This window comes from Ammospiza nelsoni, chromosome 20 (assembly GCF_027579445.1).
Source record: "Ammospiza nelsoni isolate bAmmNel1 chromosome 20, bAmmNel1.pri, whole genome shotgun sequence".
Lineage (NCBI taxonomy): Eukaryota > Metazoa > Chordata > Aves > Passeriformes > Passerellidae > Ammospiza > Ammospiza nelsoni.
Window position 1 is genome coordinate 12,189,642 of NC_080652.1, and position 10,131 is coordinate 12,199,772.

Here is a 10,131-nt window from a genome sequence, read left to right on the forward strand (position 1 = left end):
TACAGGGAGGGGGTTTTGAGTCCAGTTTGGAGGTGGGGGGGTGTTAATGAAGTGGCCCCTTAGGCCCCATAGAAGCCAAGTATCACTTTTGATCACAGTGCTGAGGTGTGCAGCAGGGCAGAGCAGTCCCGGTGTGTCTTGTGTCACTTGTCTGTTGTGAATTGTGTGTTGTTTGTGTATCCCATGTCTTTTACCTTAGGGGTGCCTGTCATTAATCTTGGCATCATTGTTAGCATCTGTGATCTCTGCATTTTCTGTCCTGGCACCCAGGCCACAGAACTTTTGACTGGGGAGCTCAGACAGGCGTCAGACTCTCTTCTGTCTTTGGAAGCATCGCATCTGATGTCTTGTCAGGTCTTGGTCTGGGCTGTATGGACAGCTATGCCCCCACCTGGATCCATTTTGGTGGATTAGGACTTGGCGTAATATGAGGTTAGGTAGAGGATTCTGACCGTAGGATTCCTAGGCATCCATCTTTGCAGTTCTTAGAAGAAATCATTCAGTTATCATCTTCTTCCTTCGGGGTTCTCTGAGCCTCATCAGCTCACCATCAGTTTGAACTCGGTCATCTCCTTTTGCATTCTCTCAGTCCTTGCAGCCATTTTCCTTGCCTAGAATTTTCTGTCTGTGTTGTGTCCCCGTTGTCTGTCCTGTCCTGTCCATCCTGTGTCACGGCTGTCAGCACACATTTGTGCCCGAGCTGCTCTGCCCTGCCGCATAGCCTGGTGCAATAGGAGAGGGCCCGGGGATTTGTAATGTGCAGTGTGGGGTGTAGTTGGACTCTAGATGGGATTTGTAGATGGACACAGGATATCTGGAGCTCTTCAGTTATCATTGAACCGTCTGACTGTTGTCCTAACTTTTTTTTCAGATGCACCTCCTCAGATGACTGCAGTAGTTGTGTAGGTTCCTTCTTCTGAAAGGGAATAGGGCGCAAGAATTCATCTTCCAGAGAATTTTTGCAAGTCCTGGCTTGTATTGTATCTGCCTATGGTGGCTTATGTTCTATGTACCTATACATCTGTCTTCTATTGGATTTTGGGTAGAAAATTTATCAGTCCAGAGAGGAGACAAGTCCTAGCTGTCAGATAGCCACTCGTTGACCCTTCCTGTCGTCTCACAGGTCCCCGAGGCTGCTGATTTCCCCAGGATCTGCCATTTTACCTCAGGGAGCGGCAGCCAGAAGATGTGTCACAGCACGTTCTTCAGCATCTCGAGTAAGGGCCGCAGTGAGCATTTAAGTGGAAAGATTGTGTGAGCGTGTGTGAGAGCACGTGGCTGTGTCTGTCTGTGTCTGCTCGTTTCTGCGTGTGTGAGTGCATGCTGACTGGATTTAACCTTGTGTGTGTGACTTTTGCTTTCCAGGTTTTGCGACTCCTTGTTAAATTTAGAATAAAAAATCCCCAGCCGGGTTGTATTGCATGAACTGACATGATATGTACCGATTTTGGCTTAAAACCCAGAAAACCAGACGAAGATGAGCAGGAAAAAACCAGAAAAAAACCACATGATGGACAAGAAAAAAACCCAGAAAAAGCCCAGGATGGGCAAGAAAGCAACGAGAAAAAAACCCCAGAAAATAATCCCAGATGGGCAAGAAAAAAACATAGAAAAACCCCAGAAAATCACCCAAGATGGGCAAGAAAAAAACCCAGAAAAAACCCCCAAAAAAAAACTCTGAGATGGGCAAGAAAAAAACCAGAAAAAAGTCTGAAGATGGGCAAGAAAAAACCCAGAAAAAACCCCCAAGATGGACAAGAAATAACCCAGAAAAAAATTCGAAGAAGGGCAAGAAAAGACCCAGAAAACACCCAGAAAAAAATCGCAACCCAAGTATAAATATAGAAATGTTTGTCAAGTATATGCAAATATATAAAGAAATGTTAAATTATTTGAAATATAAAATAACATAAATATAACATTTATACAGTATTACTTGTGTTATGGATCATATTGATTTTTATTTATTTCCTATAATACACTACAATATTTATATCAATTTTACATCTATCATATCTATCATTTGTTATATGTTATACCAGATTGATATACTCTAGGTTTTTTTAAGTAGTTTAAAATAAAGGGGATTTTTTTTTATTTGGCAAAAGCAGGTGTTTTAGTATAAACATTATAAATACAAATAATATAAAGGTAGAAATCTAAGAATAGAAATAGATCATAAATAGCTGAAGGTTAATATAAAAATTAAAAATGTAAGGAAAAATAAGTTGTAGCAGTAGATATGGTACATAATTAGGAAAATAATTTATCTCTTATTTGAATAGGATACATGTTATACATAATGATTAATATAATACTTAAGTATAAACTACAAATATAAATGTGAATATAGTCATGAGCGCTATAAATATAAAAATATTTCAATGTAGTTTAAAAGAATAGAGCTTTTTTGTATTTATTTAGTTAGGATGGGATTTGTATTTTAAATAGTGAAAGCATGATAGAAATGTAATTTTAGACATAGAAATATGCAATCAATGTGGAAAGATATTTATAAAAGCACAAAATATAAGTAAATATAAATAATAGAAATAGAATGTTATATAAATTATATGCTACATCAATGTCCACTATAGCTATGCATGTGAATATAAATACGAAAAATGGAAATAAAAAATTTATTTAAACATGGCTTTAAAGCAAGGGGCCTTGTTTGATTCTGGTGGGGTAAGAGGCAGGTTTTTGGCATTTATTTCAGAGCAGTTTTTGGCGGGGGTCGCCCCTGTTCTTTTTTGCCACCTTGCCTGCCCGCAGCCCCGAGGCGCGCTGCGCCCCCGGCTGGGGCGGGCGGCAGTGCTGCCGCCTTGTGGGCAGAGCGCGGTACTGCAGCCCTGCGCCGAGAGGCCGCCACCTTGGGAGTGGCGCGTCGCGGATGTCGCGGACTTTTGGTTGACCTTCTCAACAGGGCGGCGAAAAGGGCGGGGAAGTGGAGGACCGGGTTGGGTGTCACTGGACTGCCTGCATGGAATACCGACCCCGGCGCGGCCCCGGTGGTATTTTCTGTGACGTTTCAAGTGTACCCGACACATGCTGTGGTCTCAGCGGCACCGCGGGCGGGCGTATTTCGGCGGGTTTGTGACAGGCATGTGGGTAAACGCCTCGCTGTGCCGGGGTCCTCTGACAGCCGCTTTCCCGCCCTGAGGGAGCCGAGCCGGGCCGAATAGTTCCGAAGAGCCGAAGAGCCGAGTGTGGGCGAAAACAGCCGAGTTTAACCGAAGAGCCGAGTGTAGCCGAAAACAGCCGAGTTTCACCGAAGAGCCGAGTGTGACCGAAAATAGCCGAGTTTCACCGAAGAGCCGAGTGTGGCCGAACACAGCCGACTTGAGACGAAGAGCCGAGTGTAGCCGAACACAGCCGACTTGAGACGAAGAGCCGATGATAGCCGACTGTAGCCGACATTGGCCGCATTTAGACAAAGAGCCGAATATGACCGACTTTAGCCCAACCGGGCCGAGTTCAGCCGAAGAGCCGGAAAAGCCGAATTTAGACGAAAAGCCGAACCGAAACGATTTTAGACCTAAGCCGAACCAAGCCTAATTTAGCCGAGTTTATTTAAACAGAACCGAACGACGCCGCAGCGCTCTGCCTGCAGAGCGCCGGTGCAGACGGCAGGGGGCGGTGTATAAAGCGAGTATAAAATATCAACTGTATATAAGAAGGAATAAAAAGCTCTGTGTCATGTGCAGCAGTAGAAAATTTCAGGCTCCCAGGGAATAAATAGTTTTCTTTCAATCATTATAGTTTTGGGGGTTTTTTTTACTCCCAGGTAGCCTGAAAGTTACTACTGCTGCTTTTTGATTCTAAAGCTAGGAAGGAAAACCAAGATTACAAATACAAGAAAAAGAAAGGGAAAGGGAAGGGGAAAGGAAAGGAAAGGAAAGGAAAGGAAAGGAAAGGAAAGGAAAGGAAAGGAAAGGAAAGGAAAGGAAAGGAAAGGAAAGGAAAGGAAAGGAAAGGAAAGGAAGCAGGAGAGCAGAAGGGAAGGGAAGGGAAAGGGGTGAAAAACAGAGTTAAAAAAAGAAAAAGAGTTGGAGGGGAAAAGAGAGGGCATTCGGGAGGAGCGGTCCTGCCTCAGGTCCTTCCCCGCCCTGGGGCGAAGGACCCGTTTGATGCCCGGGAGGGACTGCAGCTCCCGGTGGCGGGGGACGGAGCCGTGGCTGTCAGCCCGAGACTCCAACTCCCGGCAGGCCCTGCTGCCGGCGCGGCGTGTGACGCAACGGCTATCGCGGCACATGAGTGGCTACCAGCCCGAGACTCCAACTCCCGGCAGGCCCTGCTGCCGGCGCGACGTGTGACGCAACGGCCGACGCTGCCCGGCATTTTTCTCTAAATCGGCAGTAAATACAGCTGAGTAAAATTAGCTTGGTTTTCTTCCTTCTTTTTTGACTGAATTGTTTTTATTAAAAATACTATTTGAATATGTAGAAAAAGTGGGGATGTCCTGTAATATATCCTAGCTTTTCTTGTTTATAGGGTGCTCAGAAAACATGCGTCCCTTAGAGTCCCTCAGAAAGGTTCTCAGTGCGATCTCTACCAAGGTATGTATTTACTAATAAGTGATCCCTTTAGATATTTGCCTGTGTACCTTTTCCTGTAATTCAGAGCTTGCGTTCTGTGGGTTTTATGATAAACCTGTAAAATATGTAAGAATGCTTTTGCAAGTCTGAATCGTTGAAGGCAGCAGTAAGTGGATTTAGAGCCTGTTCTTGACCAGACAACGGGAAAAAGTGTGACTTTGATGCTGAACTTGTTTTTTTCATTTTTCATTTGACTTGTCTGGAATGATTTAGGAATAGAGAGAGCTAGAAAAAGAGAGAAATAGAATTGATTATTGAGCACTCCTCAAATGCTCACCACGATTCAGTGTAGAGCCGAAGTGAAGGGTGATGGAACAGAGCTCTGTGCTTTAGAAGGAAATAAATTTAAACCTGACCTCCGCACAGAGTCTCACTAACTTCTTTTGTTTTAAAATACAAAATATTATTAGGAAGTGTTGGAAGTTAGTGTTTTGGGAAAGAAACGGCAGTTCCACAGAACATTCCATTTAACAGAGGCTCTGGGAACGATTCATGTTGTAACTGCTGTCACTGCAATCAGTTGGTGGTTCAGCCTTGAAATGTGCACTTGCCCTTCTATAAAGCACTGTTTTGTTTGCCTTTCAGTGCTATGAGTCTTGATAAATTGGAGAAGAGCCCAAGAGAAATTTTTCATCCCTTGATATAAAAGGTAGGAAGTGACTTTTTTTGGTTTGGTTCTTTTTCTTTATTATTTCCTGGAAATAAAAGTAATTAAGTATAGGTACTACTGGTTTGTTTCTTCCAGTAGCAGATGATAACAATAGCAGTAGTAATAGTAAAAATAATAATAGAAATAATAATAATAGCAATGTAATACTACCTAAACTGTCTTTATCCATTGAACTGGCCATTTCAAATCAAAACTTCTAAACACAAATCAAACCATCATCCTCGTAGAATCTTTCACAGCAGTGGGCTATAGATCCTGGTTTTGTTGACAGGATTTATTGGTTCTGGAAGAGCAAGAGGGAAGTACAAGCCTAACTACTTCTAGCTCACAGACCCATCCAGTGAATACTGCTTTGTGTTTTGGTGGGCTTGTGATGACTTTGAAATCAATTGCTCATTCCAGTAAAAAAAATTAATGTTTTTTTGAACCTGACAGCAGAAATAACTTTAGGCACCAACTTGATAATAACAGATCACCAATTTAAGTTCATAATTTTATGCTGTACTATCAAAGTTTAAAGGTAAATTTTTACTTATTAGGAGATGGTATAAAGTGTATGTTCCAATGTGTTGGATGTATGCAAAGGTACATACGTACCCGAAAGTCCTTAGAGGAAACAAATTTTTACGTCTGCTCTTTGATTGTTTCTCATACAATATTTGGTTTTATTTCCCAGGGATCGGTGAATTTTAACTTTGGAGTCCTCTGTGCTAAGGATGCTCAGCCTACAGATGATGAAATGTTCAGTAATGGTGAGTTTTTCACCTTCTCTTTAATTGCTATGCTGATCTGAATAAGAAAAAAACAAAAGCAAGAGAAAAAAAAAGGATGGTTTATTATTTTTTACGCTGTTATGTTTGTTTCCTCAGTATTTGCTGCAGCTCTGCGAACCCAAGCTTTGGGTTCCTTCTGTCCCACTGGGAGTTGCCCAGTTTGGTTGCATCTGGTGAAATTCACCCTGAGACCTTACAGAGCTAGCTCAAACTACGTGAGAGCCATTTGCAGTTCTCTCCAGACACCTGGAGAATGGGTGATGTTTCTGAGGGTCTGGCAAGTATACTTGTATCAAAACTCAGTCTGTGAAATTTCTGGGGAAAACCCTTCTGTGTCCTGAAGGGTTCAAACTCTGGTGAGGATCCAGTTATCAGGTGCTCACCTGGATGGTTCCTGCTCTTAAAGTGAACACTTGTACTCTTACCCTGTAGTTTACATCTATTGTATTTTTGTTATTTTGCAAGATTTTACGGCTTTGCAAAATATTGTGCATTTCACTCTTTGGAACCTCTCAGATCGTTCTTTGGTGCAGCACCACCTCATGGGACACTTGGCTGCCGTCCTGAAGGGGTTGGTCGCTAGAATTGTAAATCCTGGAGAGTTTGTAAGTCTTCTGTCCCCAGGGAGGTACCATGCTTTGTTTACTTTTGTTCTGTTTGTAAGGCGCTGCTTCTCATTGGAAGTATGAATTTCAAACTACCCTGTTCTTATTTTAACTGTTTTCCTGGTTCTCTCCCTACGGCAGGGAAAGACTCTCGTATCCTTGTCGTCGGGCTCGGTGCTGTCCAAGAAGATGCAGAGACTAAAAAAATCATAAGAAGCAAAATATGACTGCAGGGAAAACAAGCTGGAGAGAACAAAAGGTGATATTGTTATCCTTACCCTGTATTAGAAACATCCGCTGTGCTTTGATGCTGGCAGCTGCCAGGGGCTTGTTAGCTCTTTGTAGGCAGGTGTAGGTGTTCACTTGTAGGTTTTTTCTCTGGACAAGTCAATTCAAACTTTGCTAAGCTTATATTTGCAAATTACTCTCTAGCACAGTCCAGCATGACATTTTTGAATGTTGTACAAATACCATGTTACTTGGAAATTGCTAATGATGAGAAGCTTTAGGGAAAAATAAGATGTCAGGGTTGGGAGATGTGAGAAGAATTTTGAGGGGATGTTAGACTGAAATAAAGCACACTTGAAGCTGGACTGGCACGCTGGCAGATCCCCTATTAAACAGTAGTGCTGAGATTAGCCTGGGGGTTGCCCATTGTTTCTGTAGAAATAAATGTTTTCTGGTCTTCAGAGGTAAGCTGCTTTGAAAAGCTGGAAGGCACAGCATAGTGACAATCCGTGTGCTTCGCATTAAAAATAGATTTCAGAAGGGTCCTAGGCTTTTGTCTTTTCCTAGAAGTCGATGTAATCCTATTGAGGAGTTTTTAATTCTGTGCTGCCATGTCATCGATCAGGGCCCTGTCGTACTAATCATCATACAGATGCAAAACAAAAAATCAGACCCTGTCCCGACCACTTAGAGCCCAGAACACGATTTCCTCAGGCTGCCATTTGTGTGCCATCGGTACTCACCATGGAAGCGAGCTGGGGATTGTTGCACCCGTTGGGAACAAACCGCTTCTCGTCACACAGAAATGGAATTGGGACGACGCCTCAGCCAGCCTCTCTCTCCTGAATCTGCAGCAGAGCAGTTCCAGTCCATGCGGGCAATCCAGTTCCTGACGATCTGAGCGCACGGAGCAGCGCTCAGCTGCTGTGGGGGGCTCAGGGAAGGCAGAGTGTGCATTGTCATCTTCCTGAACCTACAGACGCGAATCAAAGTGAGAAGCCACAGGGTGGAAATCAGTCGCATATATGCTAAATAAAACTTGCAGGTTTTTTTTAAGAATTGTTTTTGCTTGTTCTTTGTTGTGCTTCTGTGCTTAGAAAACCTCCCTTTACAATCAGTTCAATTCATCAATTGAACCTTTGTTTGCAGACTCTCACTGAACAGAATTTGTTGCAGACTCAGTGCACGCTGTGCAGGCCTCCCGGGAGTGTGAGGAGCTCATGTGTGCTACTTTTTGCTTTAGGACGCTCTGAGGTATTTATTCCTTTTGGGATACATGATGAGAATTCCCAAGAGAGGTAGTTATAAGGTATGACATCGGGAAAAAGCCTGTGTGGTTGGAATGTTGTTGCTGTCAAAAGTTAATTTTTTCTTAGCCAGTAGTTAGCTTTTTGCTTTATTTTTGTGGTATCAATATTTTATTGTTTAAAAAATTCCTTCAAAATAACTTCAGTGGTCGCCCACCAGTACCTTGTTCAGATTTGCCTATTTGCTTGTAGCTGAAATGTTCACATCTTGTTTATCATTCTATTTAAGAAACTGCTGCCCAGCCAACTAATAACTGAATATCCATCTGTCTAGGACACGGGGAGAGGATTTAGGTAATGTCTTTATTTCCAGAAAAAAGTTCCAGTGTAGTTTCTAAATAGAGGAGAAGGGGGTGAAGACTCGGGGCTCTGATGCCGTTGGGGCACCCCAAGGTCCCCAGGAGAGGGGGCCCCACTGCGGTGCAGGAGCAGGTGTGTTCTCATGTAATATTGAACAAATTATAAATATAAATATGAAAATTATAAACATGAAAATATTTTTAAAATACTTAAATAAAGCGGGTTTTCTTTATTGGTCAATAGGCAGTGTTTTGATTGTAAAAATTATAAATGCAAATAATATAAAGGTAGAAATCTAAGTTTAGAAATATATAATAAATACATACAGATAAATATAAAAATTTAAAATATCAGAAAAAATTAGTTGTAGCAGTAGATATTATACATAATTTAAATAATAATTTAAATCTATTTTAAAATTTTATATATATAATATATCATTATTAATGTAATACATCCAAAGAAACGATAAATTAAAATATGAATGTATAATTATACAAAGTATAAATAAAAAATATTTCAGTATCCTTTAAAAGAAGGGGCTTTTTTTAATTATTTGGTTAGAGACGGGGTTTTTATTTGGAATAATGGAAGTATTATAGAAGTATAAAATTAAATATAGAAATATACAGTCAATATAGAAAGATATTTGTAAAAACACGAGCGAACGACGCCTCCTTCGGCCGAACCAAGGCGAGACCGGCGGAACCTGACGGCCTCGAGCGAACCGAGGCCAGGCTTGCGAGGCTGCCTGAACGGAGCCGAGCTCAGCCGAACCGAGCCCGCTGCTCTCGTGCGCGCTAATTAGCGCGAGTGCGGTCACAGCCCAATGAGCTCCTGTGCCACGCCGCGCTCCCGATCGTGTCCGTGCGATGGCCGGGCCGCCCGCGGGACGCGGCAGCAGGAGAGCCCCGAGCCGGGCGAGTTTAACGTGAGGCGGCGCCGCTTGCCCGCCGTCAGGGAGCCGAGCCGAGGCGAGCTCAGCCGAACGCGGAGAGAGCGGCTCCGAGTTGGGCCGAAGCGAGCCGAGCCGCGCCGAGCGCAGAGAGCGGCTCCGAGTTCGGCCGAAGAGAGCCGAGGCGCGCCGAGCGCACTGATCGGCTCCGAGCTCGGCCGAGGCGAGCCGGGCCGCGCAGAGAGTGGCTCCGAGTTCGGCCGAAGCGAGCCGAGCCGCGCCGGGCGCACTGATCGGCTCCGAGTTCGGCCGAAGCGAGCCGAGCCGCGCCGGGCGCACTGATCGGCTCCGAGTTCGGCCGAAGCGAGCCGAGGCGCGCCGAGCGCAGAGAGCGGCTCCGAGTTCGGCCGAAGCGAGCCGAGCCGCGCCGGGCGCACAGAGAGGCTCCGAGTTCGGCCGAAGCGAGCCGAGCCGCGCCGGGCGCACTGATCGGCTCCGAGTTCGGCCGAAGCGAGCCGAGCCGCGCCGGGCGCAGAGAGCGGCTCCGAGTTCGGCCGAAGCGAGCCGAGCCGCGCCGGGCGCACAGAGAGGCTCCGAGTTCGGCCGAAGCGAGCCGAGCCGCGCCGAGCGCAGAGAGCGGCTCCGAGTTCGGCCGAAGCGAGCCGAGCCGCGCCGGGCGCACAGAGAGGCTCCGAGTTCGGCCGAAGCGAGCCGAGCCGCGCCGAGCGCAGAGAGCGGCTCCGAGTTCGGCCGAA

General features: G+C 44.8%; 2 long non-coding RNA genes across 2 annotated transcripts; both read left to right on the plus strand.

Moving 5' to 3' along the window:
- Positions 1–288: 288 nt before the first annotated feature.
- Positions 289–1,932, plus strand: LOC132082368 (uncharacterized). The gene is made up of 2 exons (XR_009419792.1): positions 289–1,217; positions 1,366–1,932. It is a non-coding gene; the product is annotated as an uncharacterized LOC132082368 (long non-coding RNA).
- A 2,458-nt stretch (positions 1,933–4,390) lies between these two features.
- Positions 4,391–7,933, plus strand: LOC132082388 (uncharacterized). Its single transcript, XR_009419794.1, has 5 exons — positions 4,391–4,559; positions 5,184–5,247; positions 5,945–6,020; positions 6,788–6,905; positions 7,500–7,933. It is a non-coding gene; the product is annotated as an uncharacterized LOC132082388 (long non-coding RNA).
- Positions 7,934–10,131: the final 2,198 nt, after the last annotated feature.